General features: G+C 39.9%; 1 protein-coding gene and 1 long non-coding RNA gene across 5 annotated transcripts in view; one reads left to right on the forward strand and one right to left on the reverse strand.

The window, feature by feature from the left end:
• The window catches only part of NELL1 (neural EGFL like 1), a 373,450-nt gene that overhangs the window by 164,780 nt on the left and 181,115 nt on the right, over positions 1-27,555 (forward strand). The gene's annotated exons all lie outside the window — the stretch shown is intronic.
• LOC310696772 lies at positions 346-3,872 on the reverse strand. Its single transcript, XR_014520724.1, has 2 exons — positions 3,698-3,872; positions 346-705 (listed from the first exon to the last, which is right to left on the reverse strand). It is a non-coding gene; the product is annotated as an uncharacterized lncRNA (long non-coding RNA).

The raw sequence follows: 27,555 nt of genomic DNA on the forward strand, positions 1-27,555 counted from the left end.
ACATTTAAAGGAGGAAAGGTCCAGGACAATACTGGGATAGGGAGGACATCATGCATATGTCCCTACATTAATGGGGAAATAGGCTGGTGAGAATTCACATTTTGCTTTGTTGTGAACAAGCCGAGAGAGAGAGACTCACTTTTGTCAGGGACTTAATTTCTTTATGCTCCTATGTTTTCCTAACTGTACCACGTGATAAAGTCTTTGGCATAATCACTCTTCCACTTCCTGTATAACCTTAATTGAAATAGTAATTTTGCAGTAATACATCCTTGGTAGATGATAGCTTATAAGTGTGAATAGTAGGTTAGGTCCTGTAGTACAGCAAAATCCATACAGTATTAATTGGTTCTGAGCGCAACAAATATATATTTTCAAATTTCTTTTTAAATCTTGAGAATGGAAATGTCAACACAATGCAGCATTGCTTCAAGTTGTCCTTCTCTTTCATTATAGTATCAAAGTTGCAGCTGCTAGTCCACCACCTGTTTGCAGAGGACATTGTTACCCCAGAGTGCATTGCTAATTGCATTTCACAGCATGAAAGGTCATTCCTTATAAAATGCTAACGTTTTGTGGCTGTTTAAATTGACAAGGTAATATACAGCATAAGGTAACACTGTAAAGCAATCACAAACTGTGAGCTAGTGTGCATTCTTCCCTTCCTGAAAGCTCGGGGTTTGCGAAGGTTACCTTTGGCAAGATCTGAAAAGAAGAAAGGTCTGATAAGCGAGGGAAAAGATGGAAGTTGTAGGATACAGTTCAGTAAATGCAAATATAGAGAACAAAAATATCGGCCTAGTAGAAGATAGGCAGAATTTTTTACCTCACAGTTATATTTTTCTAGTTTGAACTTAAGAAGACATTAAGCTAAACACATAATTATGGTGATGAATTTAGATATTAATATGCTTTAACTGCTATTCCTACAGTCCTGTGCTCAATTACCCACATATTCGTCCCACTAACTTAAGTAGGATTTATATACTGCTGTGTTGGTGAGGGCAAAAAATATGTTGATGGTAGCATCCCCCACACTCACAACCACCCCTGAATTGTGAACTCTTCCGTTAATGACCACCTTTGAAACAAAGGTTGGTTATTTCTGTATGTGAAATATACTCGGAGTCGAGTGTGGATTTCATGCTCTTTATTCAGCTCATAGTAGTGAGGAATGAAAGTTTCCCCAAAATATCTGATTTATATACATTATTTACACAATGGACCGCACGTGATTGGCTAATTCTGGGATTCTCATGTAGGCCAATCAGGTTGCAGATTCACTTCCATCTGGAGCTGGATTGGGTGGCTCCTGTGGACCAATCATACTGCTGCATTGTTCTAGGACCAATAAGACTGCTGCATTTTGGACCCTATTGTTCTAGGACTAATCAGACTGCTGCATTCTGAATCCTATTGTTCTAGGACCAATCAGACTGCTGCCTTTTGGATCCTATTCAACTCAGTACACAACAGTATGTTTAAGACATGTGTGTTTTCAGATTGGGGAAAGGTGCCAGTGTAGCAACCTTCATAGTCTGCAGCCCTTGATGCAGTTTCTTGGAAATAAGCCCGCTGCTGAAGTGTAGGATTGGTGTGCTGGACTGTAAAGTAGAATAGAGTCCAACCAGTTACATGCATCCAACATGAAGATGAGAGATGTGTTGTAAAGAGGAAAACCTGGAGGGCTTTGTGATATGGTTGGATGTGGTAGATGATGCATTGCTGATTGCAAAGAATGATTTGCGTAGATTGCCATCACTTTCCCCTTCTAAATGAAACTGCTGAATCTGGGCATGGCTAAAGAAACTTCACATTGACCAGTGCTGCAACTGTAATCAGCAATAAAGTTCCAGCTACACACAGAGTAACGACAGACATCATTTTATGCTCCATTTTGAATTATTACTATTACTATTTTTATTATTCAATTTATATCCTGCCCTTCCTCTGGAAGGAACTCAGGGCAGCACGACTTTAAGATATTCACAACATTCAGAAATTAAGATATCCACAATATTCATAAATATGTCATATTTATATTTGTTGACTGATAGGCATGATTAGCTGCATGCCCAGGCGCTGTGACCTGCCATCCCATACCGTGTATGGAAATGAATGACCACTTGTGACAGCATACTTTTTGTGTGGCTCAAATTAGGCATCAACTTTATTGATTACAAATGTGTTTTTTGGATTAGGCATCTGCTTATCCAACCAACCCATCTGCTGGTTAATTCACCAATGGGTTGAACCAGTGGTGAGGGAATCTTATGACATATATCAAATATATTTGTCTGAGTGCCCCCGTCTGGGAGCAGAAGACCTCCTCCTGGATCCCTTTAATGGGATACCCCATTCCCTTGGAAGGGCAGACAAAGGCGTACAACCTCCCCTCCAACCCTGACTAAAGCTTTTACCCAATGCCTTGTCCGCTATCCAAGCCAACCCAAATACCAGCTCACTGCCAAATCACTCACATCTGCAGCCAACACTTTAGCCCAACCACAATATCTTTCAATCAGACATCATTCCCTGATGCTGAGAACTGGATGTCACCCAGAGGGTCTTTTTATCAAACGTGATTTCAGGGTGCTGAATCTCCCAGCCACCTAACTGCTCCACCCTCTGCCTCACAGTCTGATTCACTTTCTTTCTTGCCCAGTTGATATGAGCTGGGTCAAGGATGTCATGCCACTGCCTTGGTAGCAGAGGATGGTTCCAATCGATCAACCTCTGAGTTATGGGCCCAGTGCACACCCCAATTGTGCTTGCCCCTTGGTCCAGCTGCTATTGGCCAATCTGCAGTGGACCAAATTCAAAAGTTCCCAAGCTGGTGGGACAGGTTGTTAGTAGCTCCCGTCATCTAGGGAATCCTACTGGCGGGATGTTGACATGCCACAAAACCACATAACCACTGAAGGTAAGTGAAATTACTACCTTTGTTCCTGCTCATGTACTGCTTTCATACCTTACATCTACTGTTCATTGCTTTTGGTGATTTATTCATAGGATCATAGGAAGCTGCTGTATACTGAGTCAAACATTGGACCATTATTTATTTATTTGCATTATGACATCTTTTTGTTGTACACTGCCTTGAAGGCCCCCTGTTTTGGTGGGTAGAAGGCAGCCTATAAAATTTTGATAAAAAGAATGTTTGGCTTATGTTCTTCCCTTTTACAAGTGTCTAATTTTCACTTCATTTCCTACTCTGCATAGATAGTTTTTATCTGCTCCTATAGTGCCCCCACACTTTTGCAACCCTGAGGTTAAAAGCTTTCTTATGTCTCATTAATTTGCAATGATGTTTCAATTTTTAACACTAACTGTGCTCCTCTGATTAAATCATCTCGTTTCCACTGTATTTTCATAACAAGAACATAATTTAATTAATAGTAATAGATGCTTCCTGTGATAGGTGTTCTGAAACTACCAAAAATGGAATTTACATGCTTTGAGTTGCATGCAGTATTCATTCCTGAACATATTACTTACTACAACCCTCTAGATAATTAAAAATAAGTTCAGGTTTGTCAGGATTTTGAAGATCACTGTTTTGGACATTCTGGCATAAGTTTTCAACTGACGTATAACCTCAAAGTGAACTGAAGTAGGTGCAATACAACCATCAGCTATGTATGAGTAGATCTGATTGGAATTTACAACTAAGCTATGTGATCAACTTGTTGCTCACCTCTGTAGTAGTCTTGATGCCATATCCACATTCATGGATTCACTTGTGGGAGGGAGTAGTCCCAGCTGTCCTGAAAGAGGCAATGATCCAATCACTCCTAGAAATATACATCTCAGGCTTGTTAGTTTATGATAGCTACCAACTGCCTGGACTTGGTGGTGGGCTGGATGAAGGCCAAGGAACTGACTTTGAATCCTGGTAAGGTGGAGATGGTGCTGAAGAAACCAATTGAAATTGACCAAATTCTATGAAGACTTACAACACCTTATAGAAGTGACACCAAAGAAGGATGTTCTTCTCATTATAGGGGATTGGAATGCTAAAGTAGGGAGTCAAGAGATAAAAGGAACAACTGGCAAGTTTGGCCTTGGAGTTCAAAACGAAGCAGGGCAAAGGCTAATAGAGTTCTGCCAAGATAACAAGCTGGTCCTCACAAACACTCTTTTCCAACAACACAAGAGACGACTCTACACATGGACATCACCAGATGGGCAGCATTGAAATCAGATTGATTATATTTTCAGCAGCCAAAGATGGAGAAGCTGTATACAGTCAGCAAAAACAAGACCTGGAGCTGACTGTGGCTCCGATCATCAGCTTCTTATAGCAAAATTCAAGCTTAAACTGAAGAAAGTAGGAAAAACCACTGGGCCGGTAAGATACAATCTAAGTCAAATCCCTTATGAATACACAGTGGAAGTGAGGAACAGGTTTAAGGATTTAGATTTGGTGGACAGAGTGCCTGAAGAACTATGGGTGGAGGCTCGTAACATTATACAGGAGGCAGCAACTAAAACCATCCCAATGAAAAGGAAATGCAAGAAAGCAAAGTGGCTGTCCAACGAGGCCTTACAAATAGCGGAGGAGAGAAGGCAAGCAAAATGCGAGGGAGATAGTGAAAGATACAGGAAATTGAATGCAGATTTCCAAAAAATAGCAAGGAGAGACAAGAAGGCCTTCTTAAACGAGCAATTCAAAGAAATAGAGGAAAACAATAGAATGGGAAAAACCAGAGATCTGTTGAAGAAAATTGGAGATATGAAAGGAACATTTCGTACAAAGATTTCCATAATAAAAGACAAAAGTGGAAAGGACCTAACAGAAGCAGAAGACATCAAGTAGAGGTGGCAAGAATACACTGAGGAACTATACCAGAAAGAAATGGATGTCTTGTATACCCCAGATAGTGTGGTTGCTGACCTTGAGCCAGACATCCTGGAGAGTGAAGTCAAATGGGCCTTAGAAAGCACTGCTAATAACAAGGCCAGTGGAAGTGATGGTATTCCAGCTGAACTATTTGAAATTTTAAAAGATGACACTGTTAAAGTGCTACACTCAATATGCCAGCAAATTTGGAAAACTTAGCAGTGGCCAGAGGATTGGAGAAGATCAGTCTACATCCCAATCCCAAAGAAGGGAAGTGCCAAAGAATGCTCCAACTACCGCACAATTGCACTCATTTCACATGCTAGCAAGGTTATGCTTAAAATTCTACAAGGCAGGCTTAAGCAGTATGTGGACCGAGAACTCCCAGAAGTGCAAGCTGGATTTAGAAGAGGCAGAGGAACCAGAGACCAAATTGCAAACATGCGCTGGATTATGGAGAAAAATAGAGAGTTCCAGAAAGACATCTACTTCTGCTTCATTGACTATGCAAAAGCCTTTGACTGTGTTGACCACAGCAAACTATGGCAAGTTCTTAAAGAAATGGGAGTGCCTGATCACCTCATCTGTCTCCTGAGAAATCTCTGTGTGGGACAAGAAGCTACAGTTAGAACTGGATATGGAACAACTGATTGGTTCAAAATTGGGAAAGGAGTACGGCAAGGCTGTATATTGTCTCCCTGCTTATTTAACTTATATGCAGAATTCATCATGCGAAAGGCTGGGCTGGATGAATCCCAAGCCGGAATTAAGATTGCCAGAAGAAATATCAACAACCTCAGATATGCAGATGACACAACCTTGATGGCAGAAAGTGAGGAGGAATTAAAGAACCTTTTAATGAGGGTGAAAGAGGAGAGCGCAAAATATGGTCTGAAGCTCAGCATCAAAAAAACGAAGATCATGGCCACTGGGCCCATCACCTCCTGGCAAATAGAAGGGGAAGAAATGGAGGCAGTGAGAGATTTTACTTTATTGGGCTCCATGATCACTGCAGATGGTGACAGCAGTCACGAAATTAAAAGACGCCTGCTCCTTGGGAGAAAGGCGATGGCAAACCTAGACAACATCTTAAAAAGCAGAGACATCACCTTGCCAACAAAGGTCCATATAGTAAAAGCCATGGTTTTCCCAGTAGTGATGTATGGAAGTGAGAGCTGGACCATAAAGAAGGCTGATCACCGAAGAATTGATGCTTTTGAATTATGGTGCTGGAGGAGACTCTTGAGAGTCCCATGGACTGCAAGAAGATCAAACGTATCCATTCTTAAGGAAATCACCCCTGAGTGCTCACTGGAAGGACAGATCGTGAAGCTGAGGCTCCAATATTTTGGCCACCTCATGAGAAAAGAAGACTCCCTGGAAAAGACCCTGATGTTGGGAAAGATTGAGGGCACAAGAAGAAGGGGATGACAGAGGACAAGATGGTTAGGCCGCGTTCTCGAAGCTACAAACATGAGTCTGACCAAACTGCGGGAGGCAGTGGAAGACAGGAGTGCCTGGCGTGCTCTGGTCCATGGGGTCACGAAGAGTCGGACACGACTAAACCACTAAACAACAACAACAACAAGGTGGAGATAATGGTGATATCAACAACAACAGAAATTATCATTGTTATTGTACCCTGCCCATCTAACTGGGTTGCTTCAGATGCTTTGGGTGGCTTCCAACAGAATATACAAAAACACAGCTGAACGTCACACATTAAAAGCTTTCCAATACTGGACTGCCTTCAGATGTCTACATCTGAAATAATATAATTATTTATCTCTTTGACATCTGACGGGATGGCATTCCACAGCACAGGCATCACTACTGAGAAGGCCCTTCATCTGGTTCCCTGTAACTTCTCGCAATGAAGGAACCACTAGAAGGCCCTTGGAGCTGGACTTCAGTGTCTGGGCTGAATGATAGGGGCTGAAACACTCCTTCAGGTATACAGGGTCAAAGCCATTAAGGGCATTGTGCTCAGACACATTATGGGCGGGTGGTTCCTAAGCCTGTATAATTGGTCAATTGCTCTTGGAGATGCTTTTGGATCTATCTTTGACTCTAGAAGCCCTGGTGACCTGAGTGACCAGGAGTGTGTTTTATCACCATTTAGCTGGCTGACTAAGTTCAAGGTGCTGGGCTTGGACCAGGATACCTGAGATATTTTCTCATCCATTATATATCCAACAAATTACTGCACTCTGCAGGTGAGGTCCTTCTGCAGATGCCATCTTACCAGAAGGTCCATTCTTTATTGGGCCTTTAGTTTTGTGTATCAACCCTTTGGAATCCCCTCCCCTGAATATTAGACAGGTGCACTCTCTGTTGCCTTGTCAGCATCTGCTGAAAATCTTCCTTTTCCAACAAGTCATTTAGCAAGAGATCTTTCCCAGTCTGCATCCGTATCCAAATTGTTTTTAAGATTATGTTTTTTGTTTTACTGCTTTATTTCCTGTTGTTTAATACCCTAGGGTTCTTTGGAAGGAAGAATGGGGTATAATTTTAATAAATAATAAACAATTGTGTGATCTTCTTCTATTGATGTTCACTCTTAGAATATTTTAGTTACTGTGGATGAAAAACTACACATACCGTGTACATTTCAGGTTGAATTGTATAATTTCAACAAAAACATTTGCATGTCTGTAAGAATAAGAACAAAGACTCTATTATTCTACCTGTATTAATATTTTCTAGTTGTTGAGGTTATGTTTGCATGGGTATCTTTTATCAAACACTTAATATGCCAAGGGAGAGAGATTTCTTTTATTTATGCAATTCATAAACAACAAAATCAATTTGAGAATGCAACAACTTGTAAAGCTATGACGTGCCAGTTCTAGTGACACATTCTCTCACAAAGCTAAATAACATGTGACAAATTTATAGTGTTTTGAGTGTAACAGATGTATCAGATTGCAAAAGCAGTTGGAATAAAAGTTACTGCCAGCCCTAGGCTTTAGGGATTTTAAAATGGAGACATCTTATTCCCTGTCCTGTGCATCTCCTTGGAATATGGCACAACAAAACTGAGCACAGTTTTGTACTAACTGTATAGAGGAGTAGCATCACATACAAGATTCTGGTGCTTTTCATTACTACATGTGATGGTATTATTCTGATGGATGTCTGAAGCCAATGGAGAGGCAGAATCAAATTTTATAAAACAGAATAAAGTGTAGTGTCTGCTTTCCATTATGTTCTGTTTTGTAACATTTTAGATAGTGTGGCAGAAATTTTACCTGCTTTGGTTCTCCTTCAATCTGAATTTTTTAGCTTAAGGAGAATTCCCAGTATGTTTGTTAGTACAGAAATGAATGACTTTCTCCCCTGTATTATTTGTTCTTAATTTTATCAAACTCTTAACATATCCATTTTTCTGTTAATCCAAATAGATTAGATAGATAGATAGATAGATAGATAGATAGATAGATAGATAGAGGTATAGATATATAGTTTTAATTCTAGCAATGATTAATGAACCTGGGCCATGTTTTTAGCTTTTGTTATTTTTATCTGTAAGCTGCCTTGAGTCCATTTCAGGGAAACTGGCAGAGGCAGGGAATAATAATAATAATAATAATAATAATAATAATAATAATAATAATAATAATAGTAATAATGCCTTTTTCAAGTGGGCACCTGTGTGTTTTAAATCTCTGAAAAATAATGTTATCTTTCTGATCAGTGGTTTGATCAGGACACATGGGAATAATTTAAAGCAAGCAACCTCCATCCAAAAATACAAATCCTGTTAGAGGACCATGCCACAGCAAGTCAGTGCCTGCACATACCACTAAACCAACATTTCCATAAAGCAAGATATGTTTGAGTTGTACGCAATTGCAGCCAGCTCCATTCTTGCCATTTTGCTCCTCCCTTCATGCAAGCAGCAAAATAAACCAGAGTCCAGCACTTAGTTTCATATTACCGTTGAAACTATTGTTAAGGACTTCACAGTAAGGCTTGGTTATAAAACAATTGCTTCAAGGTTGAAAGAGTTTGACATACTTATCTTGATAAAAGGATGGGAATATGTTGATAGTTTTCACGATTTGAAAAGTGGAACTGTGGTTCAACTCTTTTCACAGAAGTTAGGACAAAGTAGCAGTGGAGTTGAACCACAAAAGGCAATTTATATGTTTAACCTTATTAAAAGTTCATCACAGGGGCAGACTGCCCAGCAACTGTCTTTCAGTGTAGTGGATGAACCTTCCTTGGGGTCTAAAACTGGGTAATCATAAATATTTTAGTTACAGGTCACTTCTATCCAAAACCAGAATAATGGAAGAAATGGCTCAACATTCTCATTTTGTAACTCTGGAGACCACACAGAGGGATTTTGTGCATTTATAAATGTTTTTATTGTATCAGCACATTTGTACAAACATTAAGAAAGAGATATGGGTCTGCCCAGTGCTTTTTGTGATTGTACTCACTGGTACAGAGTACCACCACTTCTGTTTTTGCTATGCAAGACAGCCATTTTGTGCTGGCCTATCATACTTTTATCAAGATATGACTACCAGCACCTCTTTTTTAAAAAACAAAACAAAAAAGTACTGAGCCTACCCAACTATCACTATCACATTTAAATTTCCAATTTCCCCATTTATAATTTGATTTGTAATTTTTAAGCTATTGATATTTAAAAAATAACTCTTTTGTACTAGGTTCTTTTTATTTTCTACTTTGGCCTCCTTATACCTATTTCAGGCCTTCCTTTTCTTTCTTTCTTTCTTTCTTTCTTTCTTTCTTTCTTTCTTTCTTTCTTTCTTTCTTGCACAACAGCATTTTGTTCCCATTTATAGAATCTGATAAACAAATGTGATGGCATTAATCTTCAATGTTTAGACATATCCAGAGGTGTAGAATTACATCTTGTCAGACTGAAAGGTTAGCTGGCAGGAATGCCATCTTCCTTTTCTGACCTAATAATTCTTGCAATTTTGTTGTGGGTGTTACCCAGTTCCTATAATGCGCTTTCAAGGTCATTCCGCTTCAGTGGTGGTAAGAAAATGTGATTTTCTAGAGAGCTTTACAATTGTCTTCAATTAAAATGCTTCATAAATAGCAGATGCATATGTTCTCAGTCCTTGATATAATGCTTTGAGATTGACCGCTCCCCGCTTAAAATGGGGGGCGCCCTTTGCGTGGACGCGCGCAGCCCTGGATCTGGAGCGGCCCTCAGCATAGGCTTGGCTTTGCCTTCCCTCAGGTGGGATACCTGGAGGTCCCCGCCTACCTCAGTCAGTTGTCCAATCCCACCTGGGGGAAGCGTTGCCAAGGAGACCAGGCCAGGTAGGGGGAGGGATTACCTGCCCACTCAATAGAGGGAGGATCTTAACTGGGAATCCTCACTTGGCTCCAGAGCTTCTCCCACCCTACCCACCCTCAGTTAATGTCTTCCGTTGCAGGTTAACTTTTATTCATAGGTTTTGCAGGTTAACTTTTCTTCACAGGTATGTGGGCGCTGCTACGATAAGGTCGCTGTTAAAGGGCCGGAAAGGAATTTCCCTGCATTGGCAGGTTTCGCCTTTCCCGTAGCAAAACGTCACAACTTTGGCGGTATCAGGCCTTGGGTGGAATCCTTTAGTCCATCTTCCTCTTTGCGGCGGCGATACCAGGGTTCCCCGTTAAAGGGGTTTCTGAAGGGAGGCTTTGACCGTACGCCGAAAGGTCGTCATTGCTCTCCCCTGCGGCAGCGGCGTAACGGGGGCGGCTATCTCTGCTTGAACATATGTTCTCCAGAGCCGGCCCATCCCCCCACATACACACTGGATAACCCTGAACCTCCCTAGGTCCCTGGCTGGGGACTGGGGAGGGAGAACGCCCAATGCCTGAGCCAAGGTCTACCCACATTTGAAATTTAATAAAGTTGTGGCCAATTTAATCCCATAGCACGTTGTCTTGAGTCGTTATTACACATGACGGGGGGACCGCTCGGGATCTGGGGACTCCGCCTGTCCACGCAAACAAGTATGAGCTTTTCTTTCTTTCTTTCTTTCTTTCTTTCTTTCTTTCTTTCTTTCTTTCTCACAATCACAGTCCCTCTATGCAAAACATTTGCCAATTTCCCTTCATATCTTCATTTTGATTACTGTGTCTGTCTCATACATCTTTGTCATTTTTGCCCCCCAGGCTTTAACACAGAGATTGCAATTGGGTGCCTTCATTGTATTTATTGCTGAAACAGGGGTATAAGGCATGAATATGCAACTGCATCTGCAAATGTAAGGACAACCTGAACATTTGTAAATGTAGTCTCTTAATTCACATATTGAGAAATCACATAGTTTTACAACCCAATTCTAATGATATGAATGGCAACAGTGCACAGAGTGTCTTAAACTACAGGCATATCTTATCTGCACAGTGCAGAGCAAGTTGGCTAATTGCAATTCCCTTATTATCAGCAATGGTGTGGATGGTGTTGTTAGTGGTGTGGTGAGTAAAACATGACTTTAACATAGTATGTTATATTCAGTATGTCCATTCCACATCTGCAGCTCTTTCTGTTCAGTGTAACAACTTTGAATGATTTCACTATGCTGTATCCAGCAGTAGTGCAATAAGCCATTCAGTTGTGAAGCAGCCCTGCTTAGGAAAGTTTTTGATATTAATGCTGTATTGTTTTTAACACTTGATTGGAAGCTGCCCAGAGTGGCTGGGGAAACTCATCCAGATGGGCGGGGTATAAATATATTATTATTATTATTATTATTATTATTATTATTATTATTATTATTATTAACCAGAACTCTCTTACACTAAAGTGATGACCAGGTGAATATTCAGTCATGCTGCAGTGTAGACATTTCTGAAGTTGTGCTGTCATTAAGCAGTAGAAATAATTTCTAAAGTTTAGTCAAATGCCTAATCTGTGGTTGTGCTTAGATTAAATATGAGTAATAGTCATTTTTCCTCTTATGTTACCAATCAAACAATATAAAGCATTGGTGAATGTGGGAGGGGGCATTCAAAATGAATATAATAATTTCTGTTTAAATTAAAATTTAGAAAAATTGGTCATGGGATGCAACTTTATGGGTGAAATGGTCAAGGAGAATGAGTCTGATAGATGCTAAAGAATGCGTGGAAATAGAATAAGTTTTCAAACTTGTTTTTGTCTTTCACAGATGTTTTAAGCAGATGTGGAATTGTGTAGAAAGCAAGTTCTCTCCCCCCCCCCCCATATCTTAAACCAAGGAGGAAAACGTATTACAGCTTTTTTAGAAATTGTTGATAACTTTCACCTTGTCTGCAGTTGCACAGACCCAAAGAATCCCTTAAGGCCCTTGAACTATGCACTCAAGGAAGTAAAAACATCAGTGAAAAATGTGGAAAACCTTATGCATTCCTAACACCATCTGCCAACAAGACAAATGAAGAAAAGCACACAGTGCTCCTTCAGGCCTTGTTACTTTGGTGATTTTAAAAGTGAGCTTAAGGGAGATGTTAAAGATTGCACCTTTTCTGACTATCCTTCTTTAGATAACCTTTGAAAACCATTGGAATCTGTCTACAGTCATTTGGAGTAAGACTACTTGTTACTGCGGCAATGCATTCTCCCCTCCATTTGGTTTGGGGGCACTGATGATACCTCAGATTCTGAAGGTCAGGCTCGCCACAATGTTGTGCAGCTTACGTTAACCTGTTACCCTTTAGGTAACTTTATTTGCTTCTTGGTTTTGCAGCCTCTCCAGCTGAATCAATGCTATTGTGAAAAGGTCAGCCACATTTTGAAGAGCCTTCACTTTGTAATGGAATGCAATGCAGAGCTTGCAAGCTTTATTTCACACAAGAATCAATTTGAAGCCCCTTACTGACGTGGATGTGTGGTTTTCCTCTAATGATTTTTCTGTTAATATCAAATTTGTGTGAACTACAGCACATCTTTTTTTTCTGATAAGAAACTCATTGCTTGACAACAGTATCCAAATTTACCCTTTAAAGTAATCAGCATGTTGTTGCATTTTGGTTTTGTTGTTGATGTTATTCTGCATAAAAGGCCCATACAGGAAGAAATGAATGAAAAGGGCCTGTGTGAAGTTTTAGTGATTACAGACCTAAATATTTCCCTTGGGGGAAGGGGAACTTGATTGGAGATACCGTATTTTTTGCACCATAACACTCACTTTTTTCCTCCTAAAAAGTAAGGGGAAATGTCTGTGCGTGTTATGGAGGGAATGCCTACGGGTGGCATGCCTACGGATTTTCCTCCTCTAAAAACTACGTGCGTGTTATGGTCGGGTGCGTGTTATAGAGCGAAAAATACGGTATTTTTCTTTGCTCTGCTGCATCTATGCTGACATACTAGGTATTCATTAATTATCATGGGATAATTCCTGAGTAGGAATAATGAATCACCCTCTTACAGTAAGTTTTCAAGTACACAGGAATTTGTGTGAAGGCAAACGGAATGGCTCTTCCATATTTTTTAAACAAAATTGATATGCAGGATAAATTGTGCATGCTCATCATTTTATATGTGTTAAGGATAAATTTGATGGTGTCACCCTCTGATGTTTCTCTTTATTAGCTATAACGTTCTTTTCATATTCAGTTTAAAATTTTATTAACTTTTTTTTGTAAAACATTTTTATTCAATTTTCCATTATAATAGATGTCATGAACCTGGGGTCCCTAAACTCTCTTTCATTTTGCAGTGTTGGAAATAGGCCCCTGCAGGGGGAGAAGTGCAGAACCAGGGGTAGTTAATTCAGGACACATGTGGGAAAGTGAGCTATATTCAAGCTGTGGGCCATATTTTAAGTGAATGTGTTTTGGAATGGGTTATGGGAATTTCACATAGCTTGCGAGGTATTTGGCTATTGTTTTTGTGAAGTTCTGTACCTCAGTCCTTCTTTCATCCATGCGCTGTATGGATCCATGCATCCACCCATGTTTTGTATTGAGCATTTTTATCTGATTTTGGTATTAAAAGTGCTTTTGATTATTTTGAGATTTAAAGTGCTTAACATTGACTGAACAGTATCGTGTTGTTGTGCTTAGTGATAAATAAATGAAATTGCATTTTATTTGAAATTTCAAAGATCTAGCTGTGTAATTTGGAAATGTCACAGCCTTCCCTCAGCTTTCATATTTGCCCAGGCTCCTCTCCAGGCTTTCTGAGACTCAAAAATTAGTTGTCTGGCTTTTGTTTTTATTTGTGAGGTATTATTGCATTGTTTAATTTCTGACCATTTATGTACTAAATCATACTTACAGACATACGTATGTTCATCTACTAACTAGTCTGAGAGTTAGTGCTATCTTTGCCAGAAATACTTACATAGCTGTGTGAAATGCTTTGGCCAGAAGGCAAGCGAGTTATCATCTGTTAAGCCATTTGGTGCTTCAGGGGACAAACTGTGCTAATGCTGTTAGAACCACACTGAAGTCAGATGCTTGTATTTGATATTTTTGTTTAATGCTACACTTTTTAAACCTTGGGGGGTGTTTTGTTTTGCTGTGTGCCAGTTATATATCTCAGGCTATTTTTATGGCTTCTTTCCAATATGATCTTAATGAATATAAGAAAATATGGAACCACATTTCTTTGTAAGTAAATGTGTTGATTAACTGTGGAGGTATTTCTATTTATCAGCCATATATATCCCTCATCAGACAAGATATACAACCTCCCAACCAACATACATTAGAATCCCCATTTTCTAAACCATAGCTGTGTAAAGTTCTATTTCTTATTAATTCACAGCTTATTCTGCTATGGTATAGCATATTCTGTTTTTTTATTATTAATTTGCAGACTATTCCATTATTGTAACTGCAAGAAAATAGCACTTCCTTTTAGTGAATCTCTGCTCTGATTGTTTTGCATGTGTTTTCCTAGACTGTTTGTATAAATAAATTTGTACTTGCACAAAGTACACACAATGTACTATTTGTATTTATATCAGTATGAGTGCACATAAAACTGGAGTTAATTTTAGCCTTGTTATTTGCATCAGTTGTATCCTTCATATATTTTATTTTGGAAGCACTGCACACTGAAAAACATTCTACTTAATTTAATGATCTAACTTAAGTCTCTGTTATTTTGTTCATACTCAAGAAAATGAATTTAAATAGGTAAATGTGTGAGATGCACTAAAAACAGGAGCTGAAACTGGAACATATTTATGAATAGTACTCATGGTGGCTTTTAAGATGTCATTGCTAATAGTGAGATGTTAAGGTACTCTGGCAAGTGGAAGCAGCATGCAATAGGCAAAGGTGTAGAATGCTCTGTTAAGTTAGGTAAACCATCAACTTGCCCAGAGGCAAATCATACATGATTCTGTTTTCTTCTCACTGTGGCAGAATGTGTTTTGCAGGCAGCTGTTACCTCGGTAGAGTCCTGGACAGACTTCCACAATTTGACCCCATTAGTTTTATATGGCAGCCCACCAGGAGCTTGGTTAATCTTCTGTTTCTGCTCTCTGCTTGGCCTTGCAAATACAGCACGATTGTTAAAACTGGAACATCATCAACAACAATCCCAGTGGGCTGCTGTTTATTTAGTATCTCACAAATGGTGCAGACCAGGTTTTAGGCTTTTTTCTCTTCTTCCCATTTTTGGTTGCTCCATTATGAATGTTAATTGTTGGGACTTAGGCTGTGGCATTCTGGATCAGTGCAGCAGCAGGCTGCATTTATTTAAAATGACATAATCGTTATTATTGTTTTTGGTCAGGATCTACCTCTCTTAACTGCCAAAACATATTGGCTACACATAACAATGAACCAGCTTTTCTGATGTGGTTTATTGGGAATAAACAGTGTGCTAGTGCCTACTGCCGAATTGCTCCTGCTTCACTCTTCCCCTGGTATGAGTGGAATAAACAAACCAGGAAAGCTGGTTACATCCAAACCAAGGATTATGGTTTCTTCTCCCTACCAAACTATGACCACTAGCTAACTTTAACCAATGGTTTGTTTTTGGCTTAATAATTGCAGCTTGTTGGGCAGCAAAAACAACAACCCCACGACCTCTGATTGGATGTAATGGGAAGTCAAGGGTCCCTAGTTTGTTTATCCTGCTTGTACCAAGAGAGAAACAAAGCAAGAGTAATTGGTCAGTGTACATAGCATGCTGCTGATCCCTGATAAACTACCACAAGCTGTCATGGTGTGGCAGAAAAGTAGAACTTTTTTCATTCCCCCTTATTCCGCTTTATTCCTTTCCATGCCATCTTTAATTCTTTACTATAGTCAACCTGAGATCTAAATAGCAAGTGGAATACCATGGCCCCATTTGTTTCTCTAGGCCTTTACCTTCCCACCATTCTTAAAGGTTAGATGGCACTCCAGAATGGCATGTGATGGTTTGTGTGGATGTACTGTCCACTTAAGAGATGCAGGTGGCGCTGTGGTCTAAACCACTGAGCTTCTTGGGCTTGCCGATCAGAAGGTTGGCGGTTCAAATTCCCGCGATGGGGTGAGTTCCCGATCCTCGGTCCCAGCTCCAACCTAGCAGTTCAAAAGCACACCAGTGCATGTAGATAAATAGGGACCGTGCTGGCGGGAAGGTAAATGGCATTTTTGTGCGCTGCTCTGGTTTCGCCAGAAGTGGCTTAGTCATGCTGGCCACATGACCTCGAAAAACTGTCTGCGGACAAACATCTGCTCCCTCGGCCAGTAAAGTGAGATGAGCGCCGCAACCTCAGAGTCGTTCGCCACTGGACTTAACTGTCAGGGATCCTTTACCTTTACCTTTAATTTAAATACTTCATGTATCCAACAGTATCCAACAAAGTGATTCTGGTAGTGCAACACTTTTTTGCTTGCACTATGGAACGAGAGTTCCATAGACTGCAAGAAGATCAAATATATCCATTCTTAAGGAAATCAGCCCTGAGTGCTCACTGGAAGGACAGATCCTGAAGCTGAGGCTCTAATACTTTGGCCACCTCATGAGAAGAGGAGACTCCCTGGAAAAGACCCTGATGCTGGGAAAGATTGAGGGCACAAGGAGAAGGGGGCAACAGAGGACGAGATGGTTGGACAGTGTTCTTGAAGCTACTAACATGAGTTTGACCCAACTGCGGGAGGTAGTGGAAGACAGGAGTGCTTGGTGTGCTCTGGTCCGTGGGGTCACGAAGAGTCGGATACGACTAAACAACAACAACAATGGAACAAGACCTCCCTCTCCTCTTGCAGTGCACCCCACGCCTTCCCCAAATCTGCTTCAGAGAGTTGGGGGAAAATCCCAGAACTGATTCAGGGACCATGCAGTGAGAGGATAGGGAAGGGAAATTCCATTGCACAGCTGAAAGTCCTTGCATTAGCAGAGATACAGTACTTGATTGGATACTGCCCATTATGAGTGATCTACCTTACAAAGTTGTTGTAAACTTCATTGGGATTTGTATGGAAGACCATATAAAAATATTTTAAATAAATTAAATGGCAAGATGGGAATTACACTGGCATCTACTAGAGTTGCCCAGTCATGAATTAATATTGCTTAAAGAGTTTAGATTAATTATGGATTAAATGTTCATTCCAATTCCTGTGCGTTCTAGTTTTAGGCCTTTTAATATTTAAATACTGTGGTTGACCTTCATGGCAGTGTGCAAGTTCAAGGAAGTAAGGATGATTTTAATATTAGCCTAAGATATAGCAGGGTTTGGGGGGAGCAGGCGGGGGGAGAGATTACATGTGCTTGGATAGCAAGAAACCACACTGTTAATGTAAAACTGCAAAGTGTTTGAAAAAGTTTGAATTTGAGAAGTAATAATTGTGAAGCAATTATTACTCATGTTAGTAGCTTCTAGCTTGGTGCATATAGTCTGTTTTCCTCCTTGTGTTTTTGTGTGTGCCCTTAATACAGATGTGGATATCTGTGTGCAGAGCTATATTTCAGAAACTGAAGTCTGCAAAATGCATAAATTGTTGCATATATGTATATTAATATGGTATAAAGGAGGCATGACATAGTATCTACATTTGACTTTGTTAAAATGTATTATATTACTTGATAATTATAAAACATTAAAAGAACCTTCATGTACAAAAGTGAAAATATACTGTTCAGTTTACGTGAGAATATAATTTGTGCATTCTTTGCAGAATATACACAGTCCATAGCAAAAATGTACAATGTAATTCATTTGCGATTTAGCATAATGATAGATCTCAGCTTCATGAATTACACCTCCAGGCTGTTGTGTGGTGTGCTGTAATTTCATTGCGATAATTTAATCATCCGTGAAACAAAACAAAATACCAAACTCAACACATGTTAATCTAATGCATTTATAAGATATTATTTATTTATGTGTGTGAGAGAAGAAATGTAAATTAAAAGTTGCAAATGCTGCTGAAAGTCATGCATAAAGCTTTCAATCCAGTTTAAGAAGATGGTGTGACGAACAGTTGGAAAAATTAAGTACAAAGCTTTGTTCAATGACCTGTAATGATAAATTACCAGTTAATTAATACATCACTATCCTGATGCCAGTTCTTATTGCAGTGATGGGTCAACAACTGAAAGGCACACAGGAATAATCTTTTATATTTTTGAAGAGTGGCCTAGACTGCCATAGGATATCTGTGTTTCTTCCATACCATGACCACCAAAAGTAGTTCTTGACTAGCTTGTAATTAAGGATACTGGTGCAGCACACTTACCCAGTATTACTTTTTCTGGAACTTGCAAAGCCAAGTGCCACCCCAGAGCATCCCTGAAGATGCCTGGCATCATCATCAATATCATTTTGCATTCCTTAAGGGGCCCTCTTCTGAGTATCTTCAAAGGTATATTTTTTAAAAATATAAAAAAGATTCCCCAAAATTATTACTAAATTGTTACTAAATGATGTAAAATTACAGTCAAAAACAGACCTGAAGATCCCCTGCAAACAAGCAAACCAGACAAGCAACTTACTTCCTGTTATAATCATGCAATTCTGAAATTCCCCCTTCTCACATGGTTCCTATTCATTCTTAAACATCACTTGACTAGCTTATTATTTTTACTGATTGTTGGATATGGATGGAATAACCAAAATTTCCTATGTTATTTGCACTTTTTTACAAATAATGCCTTCTGTACTGGATTCAACTAACAAGCTCTGTCAGGGAGTTCTCCCCTGGGCCTGCCCCCCATGCATGCCCCATGTACCCCCAAAATAGCTCAGGGTTGGGTGTTAGGAGAAACCCCAGAACAACAGGTGTGGGGAGGGAAGGAGCTGAAATGCTTGTGCCAATAGAACAGTTACGTTAGTGTGACGTTGAATTCCTCCCAGTATGTCACCCCAATACTTGAAAAGGCTCATTCAGGGCCTTTCTTCATTCTCTTTTGTCCAGGTTATAGGATGGCACTGGGAAGGCCCTCCTTCCTGTCCAACTTCAGAACAATTCCATAGTGGAATCGGGGTTCACCAAAACCCCAAATGAATCAAAGTATTATGAGCTGCATAAGTGGCTTGTTATTTTGAGATTGCAATCTTTGGGCATAATTGCCTGTGTTTCCTTCCTGTTTTAGGAACCAAAATTCATTCCATGAATCAAGTAACATTAAATAACATAAAACATATTCATAGGAGAAAACTCTCAGTTACCGCACAAACTTTGAAATAACAAACAAACTTGGTTCTAGGTAAAGTCCTGATAATAGACTAAAAAGCAATATTTTGTAGTAAATAATATTTTCTATTTACATACTGTATTATATTATACAAAATATTAAAATAATAATATGGGGTATGGCCATATTTGCCATCCCAGTTCAGAAGTTGTTGATGTATAGTATAATTCTCTGCAGGTACATTTTATAACAATTCTCTCCCCCCCAAGTTTATTCTGTGTAATTGGCAGCTATACAGTGTATATTCCAGAGTTTGGCATACACAAACCTTTGAAGTTTCTTCCTTGTTTTAAGTGTCAGCTTGTCATTAGTCAGAATTAGTTCCAGCTGTTCTGAGACCTTTATGCTCTTCTTCAAGGTTCAGGTATCCTACGATATCTTAAGTGAACATATGAGAGCCCTAACTACAGTAATTGAAGATTAAATTGAGAACACAATGAGCATAATCCAGCCAAAGCTGAGCATTTTTTAGTTCCGTCGATTTCACTGAGAAGTGAAGTACCGGTACATGTTTAACTCTCAGTGGGATATCAGAGTGCGCGACTTCAGCTTGATTGTACTCAACACAAAACTTAGCTATTTTCAGTAGTGCAAAATCTGCTGTAGGCATGAGAAATTCTCACAAAAGAATACATTTAAAATATAATTGGGCACTAAAGAATACATTTCCCCCACACAAAGCATTAAATATAAGCTTTGGAATCAAATCTAATTGGTAGGATTTTTTAATAATAAAAAAATAAACCTCAGGGTGCAAGGCTGAGTCACTAGGACACAGTTAAATCAAATTAAGTTACCTAAGACTTATTATGATACTTTCCATAACAGGAGCATGAATATCTGCAAGAGGTGACAGATTCATTGAATGTTAGCTTGTGAATTGAACTTCGAAATTGCATTAGATATTACTTTCGGAGTCAGTAGGCAAGGCCCTTACTTTGGAAAAATATGAGTAGGCCAGTGTAAAAAAAAGAGAGAGAGAGAGAATCGAAATGTCTTTGTATGTCAGCAGACTATGCAGCAAAAGTTCTCAATTTTTTTGTTTCCTGTCCTACAGAGAGCCTCCTACCTCATTGTAAAATTCTTTTTTTGTAGGGATTGCTTATAACTATAACATTTCATATTATCAAACTGAATTTAAATCAGTCCACATTTGAATCTGAGATTGAAATGTATCCATTTATTTAAACTGTACCAGTAGCTTTTTGCTGACTAAGGTTTTGGCAGTTGATGGGAATGACTGTCCAGTTAACAAACAAGTATTATGTAATCCAGGCATAGGCAAACTCGGCCCTCCAGATGTTTTGAGACCACAATTCCCATCATCCCTAACCACTGATCCTGTTAGCTAGGGATGATGGGAATTGTAGTCCCAAAAACGTCTGGAGGGCCAAGTTTGCCTATGCCTGATGTAATCTTTCAGCACTATTTCACCTTTATTTTCCTTTTTTCTTTCTGTTAGAAACAAATATGAAATGCAATATGCAATGATTAAATTAAAAGTGATATTACTATGAATATACACTTGGTTCATTAACATATTTTAAGACTATAGATAACATTAGGCTGGATCCAGAGCTGCATTTCCGTAAACAGAAAGCTTTCTTATGTTTACAGAAATATCTGCAATCCAATGGAGACTCCTGCTGAAGAAACAATGAGGAAGGTGGTTCTCCCTGCAGCCTTTTGGGCCACCTCCCGCAGTGTCCTGGGGAATCCTGTAACCTTCTGGAGCTGATTTTCAGGGGGCACAGGGGGCTGCAGGGGAAAGGAGGAGCCAGCAAATACGACCGCCCACTTTTTCCAGTTGGAATAAGCAGGATTCCATTCATGGGAACTGGAGCCAAGCTATTTAGGTTGGCGTAAGGACCTTGCTATGGTTTACATGGTGCTGTATTTGAAACCAGTGAGGAATTTGCTCCTGCAAGCAAATTGGCTAGCTTGCAGGTTTTTGCCTACTTCATAGCAACTCTCACAACTTCAGCAGATAAGGCATTGGGCTGGATCCTTAGTCACGTGGGTATCCTATTAAAGGAGTCCAGGAGGAGTGACTCTGTCCAGGAGTCCACACAGGGACTGAAGGGCCAAAACACCTCTCCCAATGGCGCCTTGTGTGAGGTCATGGGCCCCAATCCATGTCAGGGGTATCTCCCCAGCACAGGGTCAACCCCACTGGGTTCCTATCTATTGGGCAGCAAGTGGGCTGCCTAATGCTGAGTACACGCTCAGTGCCTTAGCCAAAACTACTCTTACCTGTAATCAATAAAGTTGTGGCCTAATTCAACCCAATACCAATATCCTATGTTTATTTTATCCGTTCTCCCTGCACTGGCCGCAGACATCATATGCCTGTGGCCACAATAAAGTTGCACAGGCAGTGCAAAATCACAGGCTTCCTTTTTTATATTAATTTGCTGAAAGCATTTCTTGAAAAAACAAATAACTCAATTTTTAAAGTATTGTGCCCCTTTTCTTAATTTGTTGTTGATACATATACAAAAAAAAAAACAACGAAAACACAAGACCTTTGAATGTGGTCTATAGGAGAGTGAGGAATTGCTCTTGAATAGTATTAAATTATACGTTACTTTTTAAAAAAGTTTTTAAAATAGCTACCTAAATATTATTTTCCCCTCAAGCTGACATCTGAGTTAATGTAAACAGCTGTTTGACAGAAAATAAACTTGTTTTGTTAAAATACTTGCTATCTCAAATCCCAAGTCACCAGAAAAATAGGATTACTGCCTGTGAATGAGGTGATATAGTGGTAGATTATACCTTTAGGCACAGTGCTGAGCCAGAGGTAGAATGCTGGATGTGGAATCCAAGAAGGCACCCTGGCTTTAAAATAGTCTTTTGAGAAAAAGAGTCTCTCTATTTTTTAAAAGCAGCTTTTTCTCAAGAGTGATTAAAATTCCTGAATTTCATTTCTACTTCTAATCTGCCTAGAAACAGAATCCTGCTCTTTCCTAAGCATATCGTACAGGCTGCAAAGGGAGGTAGTACACACTGGCTTTATAATGCAGCATGATTCTGAATACAGTGGTACCTCGGGTTAAGTATTAAATTCGTTCCGGAGGTCCGTTCCTAACCTGAAACTGTTCTTAACCTGAAGCACCACTTTAGCTAATGGGGCCTCCTGCTGCCGCCATGCCGCCAGAGCACGATTTCTGTTCTCATCCTGAAGCAAAGTACTTAACCCGAGGTACTATTTCTGGGTTAGCGGAGTCTGTAACCTGAAGCGTATGTAACCTGAAGCGTATGTAACCCGATGTACCACTGTACACAGGTTGTTGTTTTTTTAAGAAGGAAGGTAGGCATGTTACAATGACATGTTCACCACCATATATATCTTGGCTGTAGTGGCATCTGGTAACATATTCACTTGGTAGGGCTGCAGTTTTTATCCTTGCTGTTTTTATCAGAACAGGACTTGATCAGCAGTTATTTAGGAAAGTGCATCATTACACATGTGCAGAGCACCACCGTGTGTGTTTTTGTGTGAGAGAGAGATGAAATAGGAATGCCCTATCAGAAGCTAGACTTCATTGCAACTCACAGGGCCTCTCTGGTGGTTCCATCAGAGACAGTACTGCTATCTGAGATGTGCCTTCAGATAGCTGCGTCCTAAGCCATATAGGGATTTATATGTCAAAGATATCACTTTGCATTTCATGTTGTAATGAATAGGTGGCCAGAGCATACCTTCCATCTGCAATCTCCAAACTGTCTTGAAGGGAAGCCCCACATAGAGTGTATTTAGTATTCTAACTGAGAGGTTCTAAGGCATGGATTGCTGTGGCTGGTAGACTTCCTTGTCCAGCAGCTGGTATACTAGCTGGGAATAAGCAACTCTCTGCCACCGTGTCCACTTGGGTCTCCAGCAACAAAGTAGAGCCCAGCATCAAACACACTCCTGATTCTTAAAAAGAAGTGCAAAACTACTCAGAATAGACGATTCCCCTAATTCTGGAGGCCAGGATCCAGCAATCCACAGCTCCTCTTGCCTGGATTCAGCTTCTGTTCAACTGGATGCCATCAGCCCATTGCTGATTCCTGACAGTTAAGCACCTGCACAGCCTCACCTTATCTTGATGTAAATGAGATATTGAGTCAGGTGTCTTCAGAATACCGGTAACACTTCAACTCATAACCCCACAATGACTGCTCCCAATGGTTTCATATAGATGGTTGCCAGATAGTTCCCAGGACCGATTCCAGGTGCTCACATGGTGTTTAAAGCCCTAAACGACTTAGGCCCCAAATGTCTACTCCTACAGACCCTAGGGTATTCAGCTTGACAGAAAGGACTCTCTTGGTTGATCTGCCACCCTCAGAAGTGTGGAGAATAATGGCCCAGGAGAGGGCTTCCTTTGTAGCAGCCCTTAAATTGTAGAACTCCTTCTCCACATATATGCATCTATACAGCTGTACGCTGAAGACAGTTAAGGTATTGCAAATTATTGAATCAGTGTAGATTTCACAGTAGACCTACAAGATCTGATGCTAAAGAAAATAATCAAATCAAGCAGCCTGGCTGGATATTTTTATTTTTTTTAAATGCCTGGATAATTTTATGGCCATTATTAACCCTAGCAGTTGTAAAAGAAAAGGTAAGTAGACCTGAATAGGCACTAAGGACTTACCTTTCTGTGTAAAACTGCATACTTAAGCAATTATATGAAGTGTGTGCATATTTTCTCATTGGATCTGACATAATAGATCTGATGTAAGTGACCAATTTTAGAATAATGCTGTGACATTAAGTCTCATTTTGGTCACTTAATGATCTGTTATTTCTGATTTAATGATAAGTGCTAATAGATTCAAAAATGCTTTGAAATTCTAGATTACTTTGTATATAACTAGGCATGTGAGTGCTGCAGATCCCGTGAATGGCTATGATTAACAGGTGGGAGGGAAAGCAGCCAATCAGAAAGGATCTTGGTGTTCTGGTAATCCGCTCCACTTCCCAGTGGGGAGGAGTTGTGGTGGACCTTGTGGCCTGAGGCATTGGTTACAGATGTGAGGGTAATTGGCTGCGAGCCTTTGGGGCTCTTGTGGCGGTTAGGCATTGTTTGACCTTGTGGGGGGGGAGGGGAGGTGTGGCCATCACCTGCTCCTCCATGCTTAAGTGTATTCCATTAAAGGAATCCGGGGGTGTTGATCTAGTCTGAAGGCCGGCTGGGGGCTAAGGCCTTGACACGACCCCGACGGGAACACCAGGGGGAGCTTGAGTTGGTTCACATTGACAGGGCTCCCTCTACCCTTACTGGGACTTCCTGCACAATGGGGCAGGAGTCAGATATAGTCAGGTCCAATCAATGCCTAAGCCAGTACCGCTCACATTCTGTAATTTCAATAAATTTGTGGCCAAAATTTGCCCAATAACATAAACCTAGTATCTGTGTCCTTGTGTGAGTTATTCCCAATGAGGGGGTGGCTGCGGGGGTCTCGGGGTCTCGACATGCAACTGCAGGTAGCAAGACAACAGTACTTAACACCCTGTTTACCCAGGGGGAAAGCATTAAGAGAACTAATTCTGAGGAGATACTTTTTTGTGCCAGATACTCATGTATGTATCCAGGCTGTATGGGAAGAGAGAAGCTCTGGCAGACATAGCAGTAGTTTAAGCAGCAGAAGAGTGGAGCTTTTCATCACACTAATAAAGAAAGGAAATATATATAGTTTGTGGTCTGAGCTGTATGTTATACTCCCAGTTGGGATTGGCACTCCAGTGGCATCACCTCTCTCCCCACCACCCTGCCCCCATACTTCATCACTACTCAGGGTGTTTACTCTTGTGTTGACCTTCACATAGTGAGTTTCATTGTCCTGTAGTGTGTCTGCTAAAGATGCAGTGCAGGGACCATAATGTTTGTTATGAAGAAAAATTAAAATATTTGTTTGTTTTGTCCATTTCTATTCACAGATTATCTTAATGATATCATTAGAAAGTTGCATGGGTGTACTTGGGTATAGTCTATCTTTTGCATCTAGCTTCTGTTTTGAAACAGTGACTGAGAAACAATTTTTTTTAAAGAGAATGAGGGTGCAATTATTGATTTTAGCCCTTGGCAATGGATTCTTAGTTCTTTGATTTGTTTCTTTCTGTGGAAGAAGATCTCTGTTTGTGATCACACACATGGAATTTAAAATGCAAGCTGTCCTTGATATTCTTAAAATGGTGCTATCCTTAGGGCCAGATATTCATCTTTATGTGCTGCTGGTTGGCTGAAATGTAAGGTATTGATAAAGTGCTAGAATGTGTTTTAGAAAGGTAAAAAAAAGTTTTAGCAATAATACCAAAGAAAAGACTTGCATTAACAAAGGTATAATTCGCTTTGGAATTGCGCAAACAATTAAGAGTGGCTTATAAATAAATAATTTAAATAAATAACATAACTAACGTATTTTGAAAAGGTGTAAATAATGTCCAATTAAATATCTAAAGTATGCAGATTTCCTCATAAAATGCCAGCATACTATGTGCTTAGAGCCAAATTGTTCAGTGTTTATGCAAATGTCACAGAACATTGTAATCTCCACAGACCTTTGGCTAATCGAGCATTCTATGGCTTTTTAAATGTTTTTGTGGGAGAGGGGTTATTGTTTTGTTTTTGTTTTATTATGTATTTTGTGTTCTCATTTTTTTGTTGTTGTTGTTATGAGCTGCCCTGTGATCTTTGGGTGAAGGGTGGTATACAAATCTAATAAATAATAATAACAAATTTTGTACCTAAGTGACTTCACTTTTTGAGAAAAGCTGTATTTACACACAGGGATACAGGAGAGGCTGGTAGAGAGACTGATAGACATTCCTTTAGATAACTGGACTCCAAGTAGTCTAGGGATTTATAACACTTTAAATTTGGCTCAGTAGACTACAGAAAGCCAATTCAAGTTCTTCTAGATTGGTGTAAATGCGCTCACCAAACAGGATCTCCTAATGTCCTCAGAGCTGCATTATGCATCTGAACAGCCTTCATGCCCTGTGTAAAACAAGTTACAGTAATCTAACCATAAGGTTACATAAGCATAGATTACAGTGGCCAGTCTGTCATGATCCAGGAATGGCCATAGTTTTAACCAGCTAGAGCTAGAAATAGACACTCTGAGCCATTGAGGCCACCTGAATCTCCAGTATCAATACCGGACCAAGCAATACCTCAAATCTATCTACCTGTACTTCTGCCAGATCCAAGTGTTCCTTCTAGAGGAGTGCAACCCCATCCAGAATAGGTATCTGCTCAATTCCCAGATCCAAGAACCAACAACCCACAATCTAGTTTGTTACCTCTTCCAGACACCTACCTGATTCCGGTAGGTAAGAGAAAGAGAATTGGTTGGATTCAGTGATTGTGATTGTAAAAGGAGGACTGATAAAGTGGGTCAAACTGGTTGGATAAGTTTAGCCTGGCAATTCTCTTCATTCTGAAGACTGGGATGTTGGCTTTAACAATGCCTGAGGAAGAATCTGAAGCAATGATGGCTCTTTCCCCTTTTTATTTAAGCATTCATTCATTCATTCGTTCATTCATTCATTCATTTTTTTATATACCACTCTATACCCGGAGGTCTCAGGGCAGTTCACAGAAAAGATCATAATATATAAAATAAAAACTATAACAATTACCCAATAATACCCATAGAGGCAATGTGAGGAAGGAATCTCTGTGTGAAAAGGACAATGGACTGACAGATTTAGAGGCAGTCTAGATATTTAGAGGCAGTCTAGATTCCAGAATACTGGATTTTAGGCATCTGGAAAAAGCTAACAACATTTTGGGAGTATTTTGGGAGTATTGGCTATTACCCTGGAGATCTAATGGTGGGACACCGGATTCTGGGACATCTGTTAGTATCAGTGTCTAAAGCTGTATATCACCTATTCTTAGCTGTATATTTGTAAATAAGCACAAATATTGCAAAGTGTCATAAGTTTCCTGGGACCAACTTCCAAAGCAAAGGAAAGCCAGGTAAGCATAGCACCCTGCTATTTCTAATTGCATGGGGAATTGGAACACATATAACAATGCACTCTTTCATTTTCCCACCACGCTACAAGTCCTGAACAGCACTAAAAAGCTCCTTCTCCAATCAAGCC

Source organism: Podarcis liolepis (genome assembly GCF_965112155.1).
Source record: "Podarcis liolepis genome assembly, chromosome: 1".
Classification (NCBI taxonomy): domain Eukaryota; kingdom Metazoa; phylum Chordata; class Lepidosauria; order Squamata; family Lacertidae; genus Podarcis; species Podarcis liolepis.